Source organism: Ursus americanus, chromosome 25, assembly GCF_024610735.1.
Source record: "Ursus americanus isolate L20-20 chromosome 25, mUrsAme1.1.p, whole genome shotgun sequence".
NCBI lineage: Eukaryota > Metazoa > Chordata > Mammalia > Carnivora > Ursidae > Ursus > Ursus americanus.
Genome location: NC_142151.1, coordinates 39,529,090 through 39,551,122, shown reverse-complemented (window position 1 = coordinate 39,551,122; position 22,033 = coordinate 39,529,090). Strand labels below are relative to the sequence as shown.

Below are 22,033 nucleotides of genomic sequence, written 5' to 3'. Positions count from 1 at the left end.
TTTGAAAGGGTTTACATGATTAGATGGGCGCACATGGGTATTTTCCCTTTTGCCATATAATCATGGGGGTAGCAACATCAGGTGAGTAAAGGTCATGGGGACCACCTTAAAATTCTGTTCACCATACCTTCTCTCCTGAGTTCAAATGTTATCACAGCTGCAAAGCCTTCCTGGTCTCTTCATTCAGAGCTAAGTGTTCTCCTCACATTGGACTTCTTATCACATTGTCTTAATGAGCAATTTGAGACTAGGAATCCTTATTCATCTTTGTATTTTCTATTGTACCAATGCCTACCACTTAGTAGGTGCTCAATAAACATTTGTAAAAAGAAAAGAAGGGAGGGAGGGAGGGAGGTTGGACTAGGTAGAGGCTATAAGGACATAATGACAAGTACCCTAAAGTCCCCTGGTTTGAAGGATACACTTCTATAAAGACATCAGGGATACCAGGACCATTTCATTTTTTTTAAAGTTTCTTCTATTTCCTCTTCCCCCTTTTCCTCCTCCTTTTCTTCCTCCTCTTTCTTCCTCTTCAAACTTGATTTGGAAAGTTTTCACATTCCACACTTGTTTACAATGCCAAGGGGCAAGAACTAATGTTTCTATACCTTTGTTTCCTAGCAGAATGCATGGTCTATTCATCAAAAGAACCAATTCAAGAAGCCGATCCTGAATTGTGTATGTCCAGTGGTCCTTTCCACTCTTACAGGGCAGGGACCAAGAGGACAGGCCACAAAGGACACAGTGTGGGAGCTGTTGGGATTTTTCCAGTTCAGACAGATATGAACCAGGCAAGGTCTTGGAATTTAGCACCAAGGTTCTGAGGGAAATGAGAAAAATCCTTTTCTATTCAGAGAATCATACTTTTCAGCAACAGCATGTAAGATTTCCTGCTTGTAATCTACCGATTGAGGAGCAGGGGGGCGACGAACCCATTAATACAGTCCTTCTCTTTTTTTGGTAATTAGGTATGGCTTGCCACATGCCTCAGATGACGCCAGTGGTGCCAAAAACCTGGTTGGCTTAGCTCAGCCCCAGCTCCCATGGCAGTTCCAAGATAGTCCTTTCTGGTTCTTTCCAAGTGTTCCAGTTTCCTCTTCTTCTTACCCCAGACCTATATAGCAAAATGGAGAGAGGCCACCCAATTAAGAAAATTCATCCTTCTGCATTGACATTAAAAACAATAATAATAAATGCAATACATGTATATGGTAAAAACCCAAGCAAAACAAAAAAGCCAGAAAGTAGAAATTTCCCTCCACACATCCCTCACCTGCTCCAAGTTCCTCTTTCCAAAGGCTGTCACTGTTGACAGCTTTTTATACCTTCTTCCAGAAACAGAGCATAATACCTGCATTTTAAGTTCCATCAGAACACTTCTGCAGCTAGTATGTGGTTTAATTGGGGCCTGGTTTCCGTAACAATCATTTTCTCTCTGAACTATTAAGCCAATTGAGAAGCGTTTAACAAAAACATTTTTCAAGCAAATTAAAATATTGAACCTGTTTACAGTTTATCCAGGATGAAATGAGGTGTTATTTTCAGAAAGACATTTTCAAGGACATTGCAATATTATCTCTCCATAAGGTGGAAAGTGGATGAAACTATCTCCCTGGCATTTTCCCAGTCGGCCCTGATTTCAGCCCTTGGTGCACGCGGCAAGGAGGCAACTGTTGAGACGTTCGGGTAAGGAACAGTCATGATGTTGGAGAGGCAGGAATCCTTGCTAGTTGCTAAATAACATCCTTGCTGGTTACATTCTAATTCATCGGTCAGGAGGTAATTTGGAGCATTTATTGAAGTTGTGTATGTTAGGTGTTGTGACTCTGTTTTCATTGAGGGTGGCAACCTTCCTGTTTATAAATAAATCTTCAGCAGAAGCAAGGGGAGTCCAACACGAGGTATGACTGGGATGAGCAAGACCTTAATTCAAAGATATATCCTAAGAGAGATCTAATGATCTAGATGTTGGGGTCCACCTGGGGCAAAGGTCTCTATCTACTACTTCTGGGATCTCTTCCACCCCCACTGTCATTATCTAGACACCTTCACTCTGTTTACAACCTCACGAATCATCCGGACTCTCCAACCATCTAAACTAGTGAACAGGCAGAATCTAAAATTCATTTAGTTGTAAAGCCATTTATAAATGAGGCAGGGTCTTCAAAAACACAGACAATGAAAAAGTTTTCCACTAGATGCTCCAGGGAACACTCAGGCTTGGAAAACCCTGCATCCTACATCTGTGTGAAGAGTTCCAACGTGGATCCCCATACGAAAGGCCCCGAGAAGTCCTGTGTTGAAGAAATCTATTTGTATTGGTTCATTCATTCATTCATTCATTCATACAAATATGTGTTGAATTTCTACAGATGTTATTCTAGGCACCAGAGCTCTGGCAATAAATAGAATACATATGGTTTTCTGTTTTAATTGGGGGGAACAGATAACACAGAAGTAAAACTGTTAAAGATTGCGGTGATTAAGTGGTGGTGGGGGGAGGGATCTACTTTAAATGGCATGGTCAGGAAAGACCCTCTCTGGGGATGTGACATTTGAACTGAGACCTGAATGACCGGAAGAAGGCTATGTGAAGATCTGGGGAAAGCATCCCAGCAGAGGGGGTTGGCAAATGTCAAGATGCTCAGGCTGGAGTGAGCCTTTGCATGTTGGGGGTCTGAGAGACGGGAGGCAGGTGCACCTGCCCTGGGGAGAGCCAGGAGAGCTACAAGGTGAGATCTGAGGAAGGGAGGGGCCAGATCGTTCAGGACCTTGTCATCTGTAGCAAGGTCTATTTACCCAGCACTTCACACCATATTTGATCATAGAATATTTTTCCAGTGTAAAAACAGCTATTAACTTCCCATAGAACTAGCATGCTGGGGATCATAGTTTAAAAACCCAGCTGAAAGCATTATCCCTATCAGAATATTTGCATTGTCTTGGAGGCATTTGTGCTCTAACAGGGATTTATTCTAACAGAATACAGCTAGAAAGTAGAGCTTCCGACTTCCACTAGCACATGGGAGAGGATATTCTTTTCTTTCCTCTTTTGATGTTTATTTTAATGATCAAACATGTCCTGGTTGCCAGAGGTTATTTAAAAAGTTTATAAAAGGTTATTTATATAATGTTTGTAATGTTACTTAGGTAGTATATTTATGTGTATTATCCTAATTTTTATAAGTTTTAAATATTTTAATGCCAAAGCTTCTTGGATGTTGGTTTTTTTATTACATCCTGAAAAGTTTTGAAATCAGTGTCATTGGACGACAGAGAGAGAGAAGGGAGGGACAAGCCAATTATGATTCTTTTGTGTGGATGAGGGAAGAGCTGGGGGATGGAGAATTTTCAGCTGATATCAGAGAGGTAAAGATTAAGGCCACTGAGGAGAGAATAAGCAAATAGGCATGAGCCCCGTAAAAGGAATTGAAGTCAGAGATCGGAAGACTCTCAAGACTAGCACTGTGGGGAATTGCTGAAAAGTACTATAGAATGTTCTGGCCACTCAAGGGCCTGTTAGGACCTGGACAGGCTCCCCATCTATCTGGGGAGATTTTAGGATAACGTCCTGGAATGTCATTTTAATGCCAAGGTGGTGGAAGTGACTGTAGGAGGGTAAGAAATTTGGGGAGAGGACTATTTCAGAGTCCAGAAAAGTAAACAAGAAATAGTTTTACCATGAAGAAGAATGCAGCTTTCAAAACAAAACAGTATTAAGATAAAAAACAAAGGAATAATACCTCACATTTATTGAGTGCTTGCCACATTTCAGACAACCTGCTAAGTGCTTCGTGTGCATTTTTAATCTAATGTTCACGACACATTTTGAAGTGGGAAAAAATATCCCTATTAATAAATGTAGAAGCTGGGCTTTTGGGTGGTTAAATAAATAGCCCAAGGTGGCACTTGTTAAATGGCAGGTCTGACAGTCAAACTTAGGTAAGTTTGAGTCCAGAACCATAACATTTAATCATGACTCCATGCTGTCAAAACACAGAGGCAAAACATTGATCATTAACATTTGAATTTGAAGGGGAGGTGGGAAAAAGGAATCTTAGGTCAGGCTACAGGCCTCTAAACTAAAGTGGTTTTTTTTTCTTTTTTTGTTTTTTAAAGATTTATCTATTTATTTGTGGGCAGAGGGGTGGAGGGAGAGAATCTTCAAGCAGACTCCCTGCTGACACAGGGCTCGATCTCACAACCCTGAGATCATGACCTCAGCCAAAACCAAGAGTCGGCTGCTTAACCGACTGAGCCACCCAGGCGCCCCCTAATCTTTTTTCTTGTTTTGAGGGGGAAAAAACACGAACAGCGAACAAGAAGAAGAAGCCTGGGATGCTGTGAGTGGGCAAGATTCCCACCAAAGAAGGCAACCAGAAGTTCACATGAAACATGGAGGCCTTCAGCCTTGGATAACAGGACAGATCTGGAAAACAGAGTCTGAGGCCTGGGAACTTGGAGAGAGGTCCAGGCATTCATAAACCCAGTCCCAGTGGGAATGGAGTAGAGCAGATCTGATGGTGCAGCCTCAGGAGGAAGCATGTGCCTAGGAAGGACAGGGAAGGTTATATCGGAATGACCCGATGGAAAATGAAAAGACTTTTAAACACACATTAAAAATAAGAAATTGGGTGGACTGGATAATGGAGTCAGCCCTAGTGAGAGGATGTGGAAAAGAGATTCTACCTACTGAATGCTTCCAGCTCACTCCCACCATCAGCAATACGTCTGCAAAGCTTACTCATCAGCACAGCTTTCATTACACTGGTTAGTTGTTATTGACTAATGGGTACACGTGTAATACACAAAAGAATACGTTATTACATGCACAGTTAAATACTAGCACTACTATTAGAATGAATACCCATACATCTAGATCAAGAAAGAGAACAGTATCAGTACACCAGAAGCCCCCTGGACACTCCTCCCCTGACAGGTCACCATCATTCTAAACTTGGTTTTAATCATTTCGTTGTCTTTATAGTTTTGCCAACTGTGTATTTAACCCTAACAATTAGATGATCTAATATGGCATGTTTGGGACATTAAGTAAATGAAACCATTCTGTATATATTCTTCTGTCACTTGCCTCTTTTGCTCAATATTGTATTTCTGAAATTCACCCATGTAAATACGTGCTATTGTAGTGTCTTCATTGTTCACTACCATATGGTATTTCATTTTTTGGACATACCACAATTTATCTATTCATTATACCGTTAATGGATATCTATTTTCCTCCAGAGTTTTTCATTTGTTTTTTGCTATTATAAAAAAATCTTAAGTGAATGTTTTTGTACCTATCTCTTGGTGCACACGAATAAGAGTTTCTCCGGAGGCTGCCTATCTAGAAGTACATTGGCTGGCTAGTAAGTCTTGAGCATGTTAAACCTTGATAGGTAGTAATAAGCTCTTCTTTATGGTAGTTCCCGTTTGCCCCGCCTTCAGCAATGAATAAGAGTTCTGCAAGCCCCACATTTTTGCTAAAACTTGAGTTGACTGGCTTTGATTTGGGAGATGTGAAGTGGTATTTTATTGTGGTTTTAATTTGCATTTCCCTGATTACTAATGAAGTTGGACATTTATGGACCATTTGTATTTACTGTGAAATGCTTATTCAAGTCCTCTGATCATCTCTGTATGCAATTGTTCGTATTTTTCTTACTGACTCATTGTTATTCTTTATGTATCTTTGATACTGATCCTTTATTGGTTATCTGTATGGCAAATATCTTGTTCCACTCTTTGGCTTGTCTTTTTATTTTTCTGATGGTGTCTTTTTATAAATAGAATTTCTCCATTCTAATACAGTCAAAATTGTTAGTCTTTTTCTTTTACTCTCTTTTCTTAAGAAAGACCCTTTTAAACATTCAACAAACTTTTTATTTTTGAATAGTTTTAGATTTGTACAAAAGTTGTGAGAGTATTAGAGACAGTTCTTATGTACTCCATGCCCTGTTTCTCCTACAAACATCTTACATTATTACAGTCCATTTGTCACAACTAATAAACCAATATTGGCACATTGTTATTATCTAAAGTCCATATTTTATTCAGGTTGCCTTAGTTTTTCTGCTCCAAGATCTCATCCAGGATATGACATTACATTTAGTCATCAAATCTCCTTAGGCTCTTCTAGACTATGACAGTTCCTCAAACATTCCTTGTTTTTTACGACATTGACAGTTTTAAGGAGCACTGATCAAATATTTTGTAATATGTCCTTCAATTGATTTTGGTCAATTTTTTTTTCATGTTAGACAGGAGTTATGGGTTTTCAGAAAGAGGACTACAGAGGTAAAATGCCATTTTCATCATATCATATTAAAGGTATATGCTATTAACATTACTTATTGCTGATGATATTAACCTTGATCACCTAGCTGAGGTAGTGTTTGCCAGGTGTCTCCATTGTAAACTTACATTTCTCACCCTGTTCCATATTATAACTTTAGAAAGAAGTTATAATGTGTGTACCATACTTAATGAGTAGGGAGTTATGCTCCACTTCCTTGAGGGAGGAGTAGCTATACATTATTTGGAATTTTTCAGTATGGGAGAGTTGTCCATTCTCCCCTATTTATTTACTTATTCAATCACTAATTAATTTTTATTTATTTATTGTGGATATTTGTTTATAGAACGTGGATCGTGGGAGGCAAATTTCTCACTATTGGAGAGGGAGGTTACAGACAAGAAAGTTAACAAGGCTGGAATAAACCACATGGTTCTGGATGAGAGCTGGAGACATTAACACGAATTCATGCTTAGCTTAACATAAATACTGATGAGTAGAAATAGTAATACTTACAGATGACCATACACACATATATAATATACACACATGTATTTCCTAACTCTGTCTTTTGAGAGGGTCTACAATACCCAAAGAGCAATGGGCATACCTGGTGCACAGATCCAAGTATCTTTGCAGAAATGGCTGATTCTAGCACTGGGTAGGAAATATGCAAGATGAGCTGGGAACATCTTATAGTGCCAAAAAGTAAGGATATGCTCGAAAGCCCCCACAATGATGAGGAAATGTCAGAGGGACACAGAAGCCTTCAGAGCTCTCCATGGCCAAGGTAGAACAATTTGAGCAACGAAATAAATGATGGAGTATTGGAGTATAAAAGAAGTCCCAGAGTATAAAAGAAATCCCCTTTTAATGTCAAAATCCTATTGATATTCTCCTATATTATCTTCTAAGAGTTTTCTAAGTCTGTATTTTCCCACTTACACCTTTAATCAACTTGCATTGGGTTTGTGTGTACTGTTTGAAGAGGAGATATAATTGAATCGTTTTCCATACGGACAACCAGTTGTCCAGCTTCTTGTATTGAAGAGTCTATGCTTCCTCCACTAATACACAATACCCACTCTGTCACAACTAAGCCACATACATGTGTGGGTTTGTGTTTCAATTCTGATTTCTTGGTCTAGTTGTCTTCCTCTGCCTTTCACACGTTGCTGGATTTGGTTTGCTAGTATTTTGTCTGAGACTTTTCTGTTTATATTAATGAATGAGATTAACTTGTAATTTTCCTTTTTTATACTGTTTCTGTCTGGTTTTAGTATCCATGTTATACTAGTCTAATAAAATGAGTTGAGAGATGACCTTTCTTCATCTGTTGTCTATAAATGTTTGTATAAGGTTGAAACGATGGGGCCCTTGAATGATTGCTAGAAGTTACTTTGTGCATCACTCTTGTGTCCCACCTCACAGGCTTTGGCTCTCCTTTTATTCCAGCTACTGTAGTGACAACCAGCTTCCTACAGATGCAACCTGATGGCATCTGGTCTCAACCGGCCCACCTGTCTGTCACTTTCTGTCCAAAAGCTTTTCCACTACTGCTGTAAGGGGAGCTTGGAGAAACCTCTAGCACTTGAGGGTTTGCAAACCTGGAAGTTCAAGAAAGTTAACACCCCACAGGGCAATCCTTTCTAACAGAGGTTGGAAACTGGGGGTAAATGCTTTCCTCTTCCATCCCTTGGCCAAACGATGCTAAGATACATTCCACCTAGCAATGTTGAGCCTTACTTGTCTATAATGGTGACACCAATGTGTTGGCTGTTTTTCCTTCTGTGTTTTACTTTCCTGGTTCCCCACTCCCAAAATAAAACACTCCACTTTCCAAACTAACCATCTACACTCAAGCCCTCGACTTGGACTCCACTTTCTGGGGGAACCCGGACTACCTATGATTAAGCTGTTTGGTCCGGTGTTTTCTTGGTGGGAACATTCTAAGCTGCCAATTCAATTATTTTTCTCCCATGCTTATATAACCATCAGGGCTTCTATTTCTTCTTTCGTTAGTTTGAGCAAATTGTATTTTCTAGGCATTTATCCACTTCCACAACCTCAAATTTATTGGCATAAACTTGTTTATAATATTTTCTCAACTGTTTAATTTCCACAGCATCTCTAATGAGACCCCTTTAATCCCTCATATTGTTCCTTTGCCTCGTCTTTATTTTGTCTTGATTCATCTTGCTATAGATTTGTCTATATTATTAGTTGTTTTAAAGACCCAGCTTTTGATTTTATTGATTTTTCTCATTTATATCTTTTTCAACTTAATTTTTACCTTTTTTTTCTTTCTTATACTGCTTTTTGGGTTATTTTGCTTCCCCACACCCCCAGCTTCTTTTTTTTTTAAAAGATTTTATTTATTTATTTGACAGAGAGAGACAGCCAGCGAGAGATGGAACACAAGCAGGGGGAGTGGGAGAGGAAGAAGCAGGCTCATAGTGGAGGAGCCTGATGTGGGGCTCGATCCCGTAACGCCAGGATCACGCCCTGAGCCGAAGGCAGACGCTTAACCGCTGTGCCACCCAGGCACCCCACACCCCCAGCTTCTTAAATAAGATCCTTAATGCATTAATTCTGAGCTTTACATTTTTCCTAATATAAGCATTTGCAATGATAACACATGGACTCTGCAGCCAGACTGGCTGAGTCTGATTCCTGGCTCTGCTACTCGCCTGCTGTGTGGCTTCAGGTTGCTTCTCTGTTGCTCAGTTTGCTCATTGACACCTGCCTCAAGGGTTGTTACTAGAATTAAATGAATAAAATTTGTAGAGCACATAAAACCATGTCTGTCATAGTAAATGCTAAGTAAATGTTAGTATTGTAGGTGACCTCTAAGTACTATTTTACCTATTTCTGTAAGTTTGGATACATAGCGTTGTTAATAATTATTAAGTTCTATGTAGTTTCTCTTTTATATTATCAATTCTTAAGAAGTATGCTTTAAAATTTCCAGTTATAAAAGTTTTTTCCTGAACTTTTTGTAATTAGCTACTGTGTTCATCGATATTTCCAGTGCTTCCCTCTTCCTGGATCTTTGGGAGGGTTACACTACACTCACCCCTGACATCAGGCACAGCCAAGAAACTTACGTTGGTCAATGAAAGGCAAGTAGAAGCATTTAAGAAAGCAGCATGCAATTCTCCATGCTCTCTCCCTCCTCCACGCTCAGTTCCCTGGGATTGGAGAAACACATATTGAGATGCAGATATCATCAGATAAGAGCAGTCTGGAACACTGAGCCCTACAACGTGGGCAGCTGCTCTGGAGGGCTGTCTGCACCTTGAGCAAAAAGTAAATGTTGTGTCGAGCTCTTCAAGTTTTGATATTGTTATGACAGCATGATCTATACTATTCTATCTGATATTATTTCTATTTTAATTGATTTATGGTTAAAGAATACAATCTGTCTGAAAGCAAACTCTTAAAATTGTTGAGACTAGCTTTAGGGCCTAATGTGGCAAATTTCCATAAACATTTCTTGTAGGGCTTGGGAAAAAAAGAGTATTTATTCTCTAATTGTTGCATGCAATGCTCCTTTAGTGAACATTAGATTAAGCTTGTTAACTGTCTTCTTTATCCTCACCAATTTTTAATGTCCTTACTTTATCACTTCCTGAGAGATATGTTAAAATCTCCCATTATGGTAGTGGATTTATCATTTACTTATCATCCTGTTATTTCGTTCCATATTTTTGAGGCTAAGTTATTAATGCATACACATTTAGAATTATTTTAGCTTCTTCTTTTTTTTTTTTAAGATTTTATTTATTTATTTGACAGAGAGAGAGAAAGCCAGCGAGAGAGGGAACACAGGCAGGGGGAGTGGGAGAGGAGGAAGCAGGCTCTCAGCAGAGGAGCCTGATGTGGGGCTCGATGCCAGGACCCTGGGATCACGCCCTGAGCCGAAGGCAGATGCTTAACGACTGAGCCACCCAGGTGCCCCTATTTTAGCTTCTTAAATATTGTCCATGTCTTTATCTTACTGGGCTACATTCTAGGTAATTTTTCAGTCCTTGTTTCCAACTTACTAATTTTTTCCTCACCCATGTTGAATCTGGTGTTTAATCGATCCACTGAGTTTTAAGATTCAACACTTACTACTTTTTATTTCTAGAAATTCTTTTTGGTTATTTTCCAAGTCTGATTAGTTATTTGTAGTCTCTTATTCCCTGACCACTTTTTTGAGCTTCTTCTTCATTTCTGTAAACCTATTAGACTTAGCTATCTTATATTCTGTGATTAAAAATTTTTACATCTGGGAGCACCTGGGTGGCTCAGTCGGTTAGGTGTCCACCTTTGGCTCAGATCATGATCTCAGAGTTCTGGGAGGGAGTCCCACGTCGGGCTCCCTTCTCAGTGGGGAGTCTGCTTCTCCCTCTCCCTCTGCCCTTCCTCCCCACCCACTGTCTCTCTCTTTCTCTCTCAAATAATAAATAAATAATGCTTAAAAACGTAAACATCTGAAGACGTTGTGGACCTATTTCTGTTGATTCCCACTCAGTGTGCTTAGTTTCCATGTTTTGTGACTTTGATCATGAGCTGTAAATTTCCTCGAAATTTCACCCGTGATAAGTCTTTGAGTGTTGCAGTGTGGATGGGTTCCCACAGAGAGAATTTACATCAGCTTCAGCCGGTTACCTGAGTAGTACCAACCTAAGATCAGTTTAAAATTTCTGCCTGAGGGTTTTCTTCGTTTTTGTTTTTGTTCTTGTTTGGATCACACAGCATATGAATTTGAACTACCAACTCAGATTTGTGGTTGTGAATTCTGAAGGGGTATTTATTATCTTTCCTACCATTGGGAAGGACTCAGACCAATTTCCAATTTCCTTACTGTCTCCTTCTATGTGAAGGTTGATTTCTAATTCTTACACAGAGTTTTGGGGTGTACTTTGAGGGCCCAACTTTATGCAGGATGATACCTTGGCTGTATCTCTTGTCCCCACACCCTGTGAAGCCACCAGAGTAAAAGTTCGAGGTTCCTAGGGTTCTAATGACACTCTCGAGGTAAAGACCCCCTTTGGTCCTTGCTCACCAATTTCTGCTCCTACTTTCACTTTACTTTGAGTTCTTTAGATTTCTTTCTTTTGTGCCAGCGTGGTGGTACATTTAAGATTAAATGTTGTTTAATTAAAATTGTTGTTAAAATTGTTATTTCAACTGAGAGGTTCATTCAGGGTATCTAATCCATTGTACTGTTAGAAATGAAACATCTTTTTCAAGGCTGGGGTTGAGATGAAGGTAATGCAACCTTGACACCTACAATTCTTTGTCAATTGTTCCGGCTCCAACACCACTTGTCCTCAAATGCCCTCTATTTGAAGGGTGTGTGCCGTGTAGGAGAAAGAAACATGGCAATAAATCCTTAATTATTGCAGATCAAATGTCAACGGATAGTCTAATGCAGTCTGATAACAAGTGATTAGAGGGGAAACAATTATTAATCACAAAGCAGGGATTGTGTCTACTCGAATTCAGGGCTTTGACAAGGAAGTACACCAGCTGCAGGCACCAAATCAGTCTCTCTATCAGGCAGATTGCAATGTCACAACTAACAGGGTATACCGTATCAGTCCAAAGTTTAAGTCTCATAGAATGGGGGAGAAATGGAGGCAGGGAAGGTGATGTAGAGGCATGTGTTTCTCCAGAGTTCCAGTTCCCAACATGGCAGAAATGGTTGAATTACTGTAATCATCTCTAGGAAGCAAGAGTGGAGATTTTGACATTTGCCTTTGGGATTCACTACTGATTCCTGTCAAGAAATCCCTTCTTGGGGGGAGGAAAAGAGGACAGGAAACTGGGATACTGAGATTACTTTGAGGGCACAGAACTCAGACTCACTGCAGTAATTCATTGTTCTGGGCCCAGCATCCTGTTCAGAACCTCTCTCTCTACCTGGTGAGGAGACAATAGCGGGCGCTTTCATGATGGGGCACCTGAACTACTTGCTTAAATTTTTCTCTCGACCTATCCTCACCCACACTTTGGGTTTCACTAGAGGGAAAGGTATAGAGAATGCAGGGAAGCGTTGGCAACTGGAATATTATTCTCCTATCTGGGCAGATCCAAGTCATAGACTCACTGACTGTCAGCTCTTAAACTCCCCACCACCTGACAGACGAGGAGCTTGGTGATGAATAAGGTACAAAGATATGTGAGGTAAGCTGGGAGCAGAGGGAGGTCAGGAAAGAAAGTTCTAAGAAGGAGTACTTGGCCTGTCTGGACAGAGAAGAAGGGTGGGGAGGAGGAGGGTTATGGGAAAAATGTGCCACTGAGGTGAGGCCTGTGAAGAAGGGACTGAAGCCCCTGGTGGTTCAGGCCTCTTCACCATGTTCTTTCTAGCTTGGTGGCTACCACTCGGAGGTCACTCAAGCTGGACACACAGGTTTGAGGAACCCTAACTGAGTGACAACTCTAGAGAATGTGGGTTGAAGGAAGGTCTCTGGTGGTGGCCAAGCTAAGAACGTAAAGGCTACTCTTCTACTCCTCATTACCCACAAGGGGCCACCAACCTTTCCTGCTAATAGGCAGTGCTGGGAGAGCATGTCCTGTTTGCCTCTCTGGTTCATTCCGTTGGGCGCCTGTGGCGTCAGACTGTTGGCAGCTGTGGTTCCAGGCAGAGTCCACAGCAGATTCTACCTGGATCTTGCCTCAGGTTTTGCTTCAGTAAGCCAGATGGATCAAAGAATTTAGCTTCTTAGCCTTCAAGAGATTCTTTCTCTCATATATAAAATGTGCTCCACTTCTTCCAGAGGAGAGAGGAGGCACAGGGTGATGCAAAGAGTGAGACCTGGATCTCAAGGCAGTCGATCTGGCCTCTGGTCCTTTCTTTGCAACCCACCACTTGTAAACTTGGATGGGTCACCTAAACTTGCTGAACCCTCACGGTCTAAATCTTACTTCTCTGTTCTCTGGTGCAGAGGTCTCCCAGGGAGGAGGGACTACGTGATCTACTGGATACGGGAGGACAGCGTTAAAGGCTTTCTTTTGCGTTTGTTTTCCACCTTTTAAAAATTAAGCTTTAATACATTTAATATACAGATTGACACCAGCACCCTCCCTTGGTCTGTTTACGAGATGGTCACGTGTCAGGTATGTTGGATGAAGCATCTGAATGCAAAGAGGGGGTGTCAGGGAAGTGAGTAAAAAGTTTCAAAAGTATCAAGAACACCATTTGAAATATGAAATATTATTATTTGAAATACTCACATTTGCTAATGTTGATAAGGAATCTCACCGTTAACTGTGTGGTGTGACTTGATCTATGAGCTAATGATAGAACTTTAAAAATCATATTCATGTATAGGGATGGCAACTTTTTTGGCCAATGGGTTTTTGGAATCAAAAATGTTTAGAGGGGCGCCTGGGTGGCACAGCGGTTAAGCGTCTGCCTTCGGCTCAGGGCGTGATCCCAGCATTACGGGATCGAGCCCCACATCGGGCTCCTCCGCTATGAGCCTGCTTCTTCCTCTCCCACTCCCCCTGCTTGTGTTCCCTCTGTCGCTGGCTGTCTCTATCTCTGTCAAATAAATAAATAAAATCTTTTAAAAAAAATGTTTAGAGACCACTTTTTGGTTGTAGGACATGTGGACGATACAAAGCAACATGACCCCACTATCAAGACTCTACCGGAAGTGGAGGTGGACGCCAGAAACAACAGTTTCAACAATGGTGGCATTTTTACTGACAAAGGACAATGAGCCACATCCAACAAAGGGGCATCCGTGCTATGCAGCGTTTGTCCTAGGCCAGAGGCCAAAGGCAAAGGAGAAGAGCTGTCAACGGCCACATCTTTCTGGAGTTGGGGCCCCAGGGGAGAGTTGTTTAATGCATTCCTGGACTGCTTACGGAATGTCCTTCCTGTTCTTCTGGAGAAAGAAGCAGGCGTGCCCAGGACGAGCTTGTGGGGCTTCTGCTCTCTGGTATGAAGGAAAGGAGCTGTTTGCCTAATTGCGTTAGAAGGCTCCCCTCTGTGGCACGGGGGCTTCTTGTGAGAAGAGTCAGCTCTCCCCTACTGGCCTTTGCAGCCCACACTCTCACCTGCTCCCAAGATGCCTACTGCACTGCCATGGGGCCCTCCATTTACCCCCCCTACAAGGCTCTCCCACAAGATACTCTTCCAGAGGAGCAAAATAAGAGTTCTCTGAGGACTAGGGGCCAGGGCTCTCTTCATCTCCTACTAGGATAATTGTAGTTGTTGCAAAACTTACAGCCACAGGCTACTGTAGGTGGGAAAGGACCCTGAGCTTCTAGTTAATTCTGCTGGTCTCTATGGTTGAGGTTGGGGCTTGAAGAGTCATCATTGTCTCCTGGGGTTTGGATGGGAGCCCAGCAAATACCTGGGAGCCTGGGAGAGCTCTGGAGCTGCCTCTATTCGGAGGTGCAGGTGGGAGTCTATACCTTCCTTCATCCGGCCCCTAGGCTCTGCTTTACCATGCCAGCAGACACTGTGTGTGGGCCAGGAGGCTGGCAGCCTAGGGCTCAAGGATGGGGGAGCAGGTGGGAAAGACAAGTGCCAAAAGCCCCGGGGATGGAGACATGAGCTGGGCTACTGGGAATGGAGCCCTGGAGCCAGATGAATTTGGACAGAATAACCATCAGTGCCCTAACTCTTCCTGGGCAGGCTGACTCCGTGGCTACTCACTTACGGCATTGCACACAACGCCTCCACAGCTGTCCTGTTCTGGCGAAGTCAGGATTTCTGAGATGCCATAAAACTTCCTACGGTGAAAAGAACCCCTCGAAGCTGGAAAGGATGGGAGCATGGTAAGGTAGCTGAGCTGAAGGCCACAAAGTGAGTGGATACATGCTGTCTCAGGGACCTAACCCTGACCGTGTGGCCTTGGAGACAGAAGCCTCCAAAGCCTTGGAGCCACCACGGAGTCTCTCCAGGGTTCCTAGGGTGCTCTGTGTAAGACCAGCCGGTCTCTCAAAGGCCTTTCTGGACCCCGTGGTGGGAGGGACTTTTCAAACTTCAGGCTAACAACCCGTTGTCGGTTGTGAAGTCAGTTTAATGGGTCCCAAAAAGAAAAACAGAAAGACAGAAGGAAGGCAGGCAGGCAGGAAGAAAGGAGGAAGGAAGGGAGGGAAGGAGGAAGGAAGGGTGGGGAAAATAATGGAAAATATTGCAGGGCATCTCTCGCTTCATAAAACTTATACATACGCATGGGTATACTAGGTCACGATAAATACTTATTACTTACTGTGGCTTGTAGTTAAAAACTTGAAAAACACTGTCCTGGGAAGACCCTTTTGTTCAGGTTGCTTTCTCTGCTTACAGTTTCTTCCATTTATTCATTCCATTTTCACCATCTGGAACATAAACAGAGTGAACATTCCTAGCATGGATTAGAAAAGACAAATGAGTTAACCTTTCTGGACTTCATGCTTTTTAATCTCTAAAGGGAACTGAGAGGATGCCCGGTGGCTTCTGTCTCTATGAACCCATGAATCTCTGTGTCTCTCAGAATGTTCTTTGGGAGTTTGTTGAGCGTCTTCCCTTCATTTCCGCCAAGCCCATAACTCTAAGATATTTAAGGAGGGAAAAGGACCCTAAAACATGGAAAAGCAAATAGTTAGACGGAAGTGCTCCAGGGAGTTCAAAGGGCATATTTTTGCCTGGAGTGTTGCCTATGGACAGCTTATAATCCTCTGCCCACGGGGACAGGGCCTCTGGGAACCTCACAGGGACAACGTGATCTACTCCAGCTCTGGCCCCATGGCAAGAAGTTCAGAGGGTGCCAGCCAGGCTCAAGGAGAGGGAACAGGATGCAGAAAAGGGGAGTCCATTGGCTGAGGATTGGCTGCAGGCCTGCCTAGGCCAGTCTAGCCACCGGAAGTCTGGTAGAGAGGTCAAGAGGCTCTGCCTTTCCCCAGGTTTTGTGAAATGAAGTGCACAGGGGTGACCTTAGCCTGGCACTTCTGGAATCTTCCCTTGCAAGTGGCTCACGCCTGGAAGGACTCTTTTGTTTCTCTAGACCTTTGGGTCTATAGCACTGCAGCATGGCAACTTGCACACAGAGTGCCTACGAGATATCCTCTGATGTAACTTCCCAGAGATGAATACTGACAAAAACACAACGTGAACACCCTCTAAGGACCACTACCCCCTCCCAGGCACAAGTGAGAATATGAGAAATGTGAACTTTGAGGAAAAGAAAGAGAAAATTAGTGTTTTCTGTCGGGGTTCTAGAACATGTGTTGAATAGCAGTCACATGGGAGGAGTTAAAAGCGGTTCTGTAGCACGGGAATGCTCACTGTCACCAAAGTCTTCAAGAGAACAGGGTGTGGAGAGCAACCACCCTTCCTAGTCCCTGGCTAGGGCGACATAGGATTAGGAGGCGATTACTGATTACAACAAAACGGGGGAAGTGACTCTCATGTATTCTTGCTTTTCTACTTTCACAAAAGGACATTCCTAAGAAGAAAGCTGAGGTGAAAGATCAATCCTTGTTCAATATACGTACAAGCTGGCTCATTGTCAGGTGGTCCAGCATACCATACAGACAATACAGGCTACAAAGACAAGAGAATTGACGGTCACTTTGGCCTAGAGATGTCACGAGGGGTCTGATCCGAGAGACGGAACCTGACGGAGGATAGGTCTGGAGAGACGGATGAGAGAGCAGTTCAGGTATTGGGGGAAGATACAAAGAACTTGGTTAGGGACAAGGGATAGGGTGGATGGCAGCGCATGCTGGGGACTCTGAAAACATCTGTGATCTACAAATCCGGGTTATCTAGAATTGTGGTCCAACAGGTGAAAAGCCCATGGAAATAACTGGGGTTTTGTTTTTTTTTTTTTTTTTTTTTTTTTTTGAGCCGCCCCACGCAGCAATGGAAAGTGCAGAGAGAAGACCTGGGTTCAAGTGACTGTCACTCCCCACCTGCAAGAACTTTGACAACTCTGCTCGTCATGGTACAACGGGGAGAGTATTTTCTGCTCTGCCCAACTCCCAGGGTGGTGACGAACATCAGACGAAGCGCTACGAAAAGAGACTGACAGTCAGTGGCTATGGAATACTCAGTAGCTGTCTTCTACCACTTTTGGATAAGGTTTATTTTCAAGATGCCAGGTTCACTCATCTGGCCAATTAAGCACCACAAAAGTGACTTCTTCCAGAGGCTCATGGAACTTCCTGAGAATGTCCCAAGGTGTTGGTTATTAGAGATTTCCTCTTATATTTTTCTTCCCATGAGAATCACTGCTGGTTTTCCCATGATGCTTCAGGCAAGGGGATTCTTTCTTTTATTTTCATGACAAGCCAGGAATCCATCCATCCGTCTGGCAGGACCTCCAAAGGGGTACTTCCTTTTATCTGTTTCTCAGAATAGATGGTCCATTCCCCAATTCAACCAGTCTGTGTCTCTTCTATTTTTTAAAACCTTTCCAAAGGGAAAGTTTCCATGATCTTCTCTTCATGAACTGTTTCAGTGCTCAACAAATTTTGCTGTTTGAAGGTTCTTTGTTCTGCTTAGCCTTGGTCCCTTTCTCTTGATCCACTTATCGAGAGGTTGAGAGGGGCTGGTTATCTCATACAGTCTAGCGTAACTGTTTCATAAATGGTTCAGAGGCTACAGTACCAGCAAACTGGCTGGGCTCTAGTGCTGTCCTTCCTTGAATAGCTGTGTCATGTTGGGCAAATCACTGAACCTCTCTATACCTCAATTTTCCACCTATTCAGCTTGTCCCTCAGCCATGGTTTCCTTCTCTGCCTAAAGGAGCTCACCGACTACTGGACGGCTGGTGGCCATGGCATCTCCATTACAGAATATTATGTTGTAGTGACTATTTATTTGTACATTCCCCCACTGGACAGTGAGCTCTAAGAAGGAGGGGACCACATCTTTTTCATCTCTCCTCTAGCAGCTGGAGCGGTACCTAGCACGTAGCCAAGGAAGCAGAGTAACTTCTAGACAAAATTTCCTAAGGCGGACTTTCCCCATCTACCTACAATTCCAGGTCTCATGATACACTCTTTAACTCCTCTCTTTTCTTCACACCAGTGTCATATGGGGCGGGTGGCGCGGGCCAGGGTCCAGCGAAGCTGAGACTAAGCTCGCTAGGATGAGGTTCGCGACGTGATCAGCCGCGGTCGCGCGCTAGGCGGTTTCGAGGGGGACAACGACGCAGCTCCAGGCTCCACTTGGGCCCCGTTTTCCGTTTGCTCTTTTATCCTAGCCTGTGGGGTCGGGCTGAGCTCCCTGGCGCTCTGCAGAAGTAACGCGACCGCGAGCGGCGCCCGGGATTTCCCACGAGCGCAGAGAGAACTGATGATGCCGGCGGCAGACGCCCCCAGCCCGGCAGACAACGAAGTCCCGGTCCGGTCAGCCCAGGTCGGGGTGACGCACCTGGAAGAGGCGTCTGCAGCAGGCTGGGTAAAGCCCTGGCGGCAGGAGGTGGGCGAATGCATCACAGATTGCCGCGGGCACAGCGTGGATCTGCACACACGTAACCATTGAAAACTCGCACGCACAGCGGACAGAAGCACGCCTCGCCCTGTGCACCTCAGTCGCGGAGGACTACCCCGGGCAGAGTCTCCCAGTGGTTGATTCCGAGGCAAGATGGTTGCAAAGCCGCCAGCGCGCTCGCGGGGCAAGGCAGGTCCTCTGGGCCGGGCCAAGGGAAGGGGCGTGTCCAGAGGCGGGGCCCGGAGAGGGGCGGAGGCCTGAGGGAGGCGGGGCCAGGTGCTGGGCTGCCTCTGCTTGTCAAAACGCAGAAGCCGAGCGGGAGGCGCCGGGAGCGCGGAGCAGCGTGCCCACTCGCCGGACCAGGTGCGGAACCGCGAGAGGCGGGGAAGGGGGTCCCGAGCGGTCGGGATTGGGCCCGGGGAAGGGGCGTCGGGGGTACCGGCCCTGAGTGCCCGGGTGCAAACACGAGAGTCTAAATCGCAGGGGCGAACTTGGCTACTGAGATCTGGGCTGTCGTGCCATGAGGCACTGACGGGACACTGAAGTCTGAGGAGAGCTAAAGTTCGTGCCAGGCTGGCGAGAGGAGCAACGACCTCCTCGGTGCCAGGCAGTTTAACACACAAATTCTCTGCTAGCACAGCGCTCCGCACTTGGGCAACCAGAAGCATTTGTTTTCTTCCTCTGTTGGGGAGCCTTGGCATGGAGGGGAGGAATAAGAAAGGGAGATTGGCTGGCGACGGTGCTAAGGTCTCCTGGAGGTGGGGTGTGTGTAGCCTTATCATCTTCTAGGACCTATGTACGGTCACCTGCGAGGGTGGAGTTCGATCTTTTAAGTAGAGTGGTTTTTTTTTCTTTTCTTTTCCTTTTTCTTTTTTAAACCACCAGTGATTTTAGCCCTAGTTGGCCCTAATGCACTGGATTTATTTTTTCAGGAAAGCCTATCCATAGATTTTGAGAGGATCTTAGGGGCAAGCATCTGATCGAGGAGGGGCTCAGGGAGTAGTGTCTGTTTGGGGACTGAAGGGTCCCACATCTGTGGGTGGTGGGGGAGAATTCAGGAGAAGTATCCGGGAGGGAACAACATGTGGTCTGGAGGGAGCAGTGGACACTGCCCCCCTCCCCTATGGATCACTGAGGCTGAGACCCAGGCTGCCTGGGTTGGGAGAGCACTGGGTCTCCCAGCGGAGGCCCTTCCCGCATCTCCTCCTCCTCCTCCTCTTCCTCCTCCTCCCTGCGGTGAGTGAGTCAGCCTCCTGTCTGGGCTCAGTTGCAGCCAGAGGGGCCAGAGCCCAGGCAAGCAACTGGGCAGGCATTTTCTGAGCATTGCAGAAGCTCTCCTAGGCAGAGTCAGCTCCACTCCGGCTCCCTGCTGGAAGGCTGTCTTCCTCATGGCTGGTGGTGGCCACTCCTGTGAAAGGGCACCCAACACAGCAATGATTATGGGATCGCTATGGTATGACTGTGAACAGATTGTGGATTTGCGGTAAATCCGCAGCTCTTATCCTTCTCCAAGGATCAGGAGGTACATCCCAGCCCTGTAGACTTCCAGCCTCTCATTCTGTGGCTGCCTAGTGATCTTGTTAGCGCCCCATCTCTGTTAACAAGGTGGGTGTGCACAAGAAGTCAGGAAGATTCTAAGACTAGGGAAGGCATGGTGTTGTTGAAGAAAGTTTTAAGCCAAGCTCAGAAGTGGGGGTAGTTTGTTGAGGTGGAAATGGATAGTCTAGACACTGGAACCTCAACTCTGTGATCTTCGAGTGTTGTGCATTGGGGAGCCTTCCTCGTCCATTCCCTGTCCAAGTGCTGGAGGGGATTGAGGATCCTTCTGGAATGGTATGCAGCCAGACCAGGAGATAGTAAGACTGTAAATGTCTCTCTGGCTTTTGTTTTGGGTGGTGGTTCAGATCCTTGAGCAGAAATAGGAACCCCCAAGTCCATTGCCCCCCACTCAGCGGCCTCTCTGGATCCATATGAGTTGAGCCCACAACCAGGCTGTGGTGTGACGCTGACTCAAATTGCAAAATGCTGGGGATTCACAGTCTGTACTTTGGCTGGGTCCCATGGCTTCAGTTTGGCTGGTCCCTCATTAGCCACAACTTGGACCCTTTCCAGGGTAAAGAATAAGAAAGGAGGGAAGAGAAAAAAGTAAGAAAAGAGGAGAGTGAGATAAGGAAGGAAGGAGGAAAGGAAGGAAGGAAGGAAGGAAGGAAGGAAGGAAGGAAGGAAGGAAGGAAGGAGAGTTAGGAAGCTTTCCTGACCCCTCATAGCTCCTTGGTCAAGGCCACCACATTTTATTTGTAGAAACATTGTGGAAGATCTGGTACAGTTTGGGGCACCCTGGTTATTTGTGTTTGTGGTTTCTCAGTCTTCTTCCCTATCCTACCTCAGAACTCATCTCCTTTTGGGATTAAGTCTCAGAGGAAGCCCCAAGAGGACCTCCTGGACCCCCACCCTCCACTCTCAGAGCAAGTAGCCAGTGTCTGAAGCCACTGTCCCCCACGTTTGGCCTGGGGTTCAGGGGCCAGACCAAGCAGTTATCCAAGCAGGAGAGGGAGCTCCAGCTGTCCAGTTCTGCACTCCACATCCTTAGGGGGCAGTGGCCATCCTGGCTGAGATCTGCTTCTGGAACCTCTACTAGAAACATGCTGTTGTCTTTGTCCAGCAGTTGGGTTCTGGTGGCCGGAGGGCCAGAGTCAGGAGCACTGGAAGTCTGAGCTCGGATGACGTTCCAGTTTGTTCCTGGACAGGATGAGTTCTAGCCCCCCAGCTTTCTGTTCGTCATCACCGTGAGTCTGCTGTGGATGCAGGGAGAGGGAAACAAGAAAATGGCAAGGTTTGATTAAGAGCCTCTTGTGCACCCAGCTTGGTGCTAGGCCCTCTGAGGGGTGACAGGCAGCAGAACCCACGAAATTGGGCCTCTTCCCCGAGACGGTATGAGCCCCATGAGGGGCAGCTGCTCTCAGCTGTCTCTTCACTACCATCCAGGTCCGAGAGCATCCAGCTGGGCAGAAACCAGCCCGGCTGTGGCTCTGGACCACAGGCCTTGCTTCCAGTCATGCCTTTCTCCAATCCCCTCTTCACCCTGTCCCGTGTCATTGCCCTCTTGGTGGGCTAGAGACAGTGACCATATAATCCAAACTGGGAGACTTTGAATGTGACAGGGGTGCTGTTAATAAGTTATGTCAGGACAACGGCCATACACCGTAGCTGTCAAGGCCTCACTGGGATATTTAGTCATTCTCCAAGTCAGCAGAGGTCACATTGGGGAAGGGAAGATGGGTGGGAGTGGGTTTAATGAGGAAGAG

The 22,033-nt window shown here is 44.8% G+C and overlaps 1 protein-coding gene and 1 long non-coding RNA gene across 2 annotated transcripts in view; one reads left to right on the top strand and one right to left on the bottom strand.

Moving 5' to 3' along the window:
• Window positions 1–206: 206 nt before the first annotated feature.
• Window positions 207–18,890, bottom strand: LOC148107813 (uncharacterized). The gene is made up of 3 exons (XR_015721684.1): window positions 17,204–18,890; window positions 15,520–15,628; window positions 207–1,114 (listed from the first exon to the last, which is right to left on the bottom strand). It is a non-coding gene; the product is annotated as an uncharacterized LOC148107813 (long non-coding RNA).
• Window positions 18,891–19,009: 119 nt separating this feature from the next.
• VDR (vitamin D receptor) overlaps window positions 19,010–22,033 on the top strand; it is a 55,033-nt gene continuing 52,009 nt past the window's right edge. The window contains exon 1 of the mRNA XM_045801190.2: window positions 19,010–19,091. The gene's annotated coding sequence lies outside the window, so the exon portion shown is untranslated. The remainder of the gene's footprint in view (window positions 19,092–22,033) is intronic.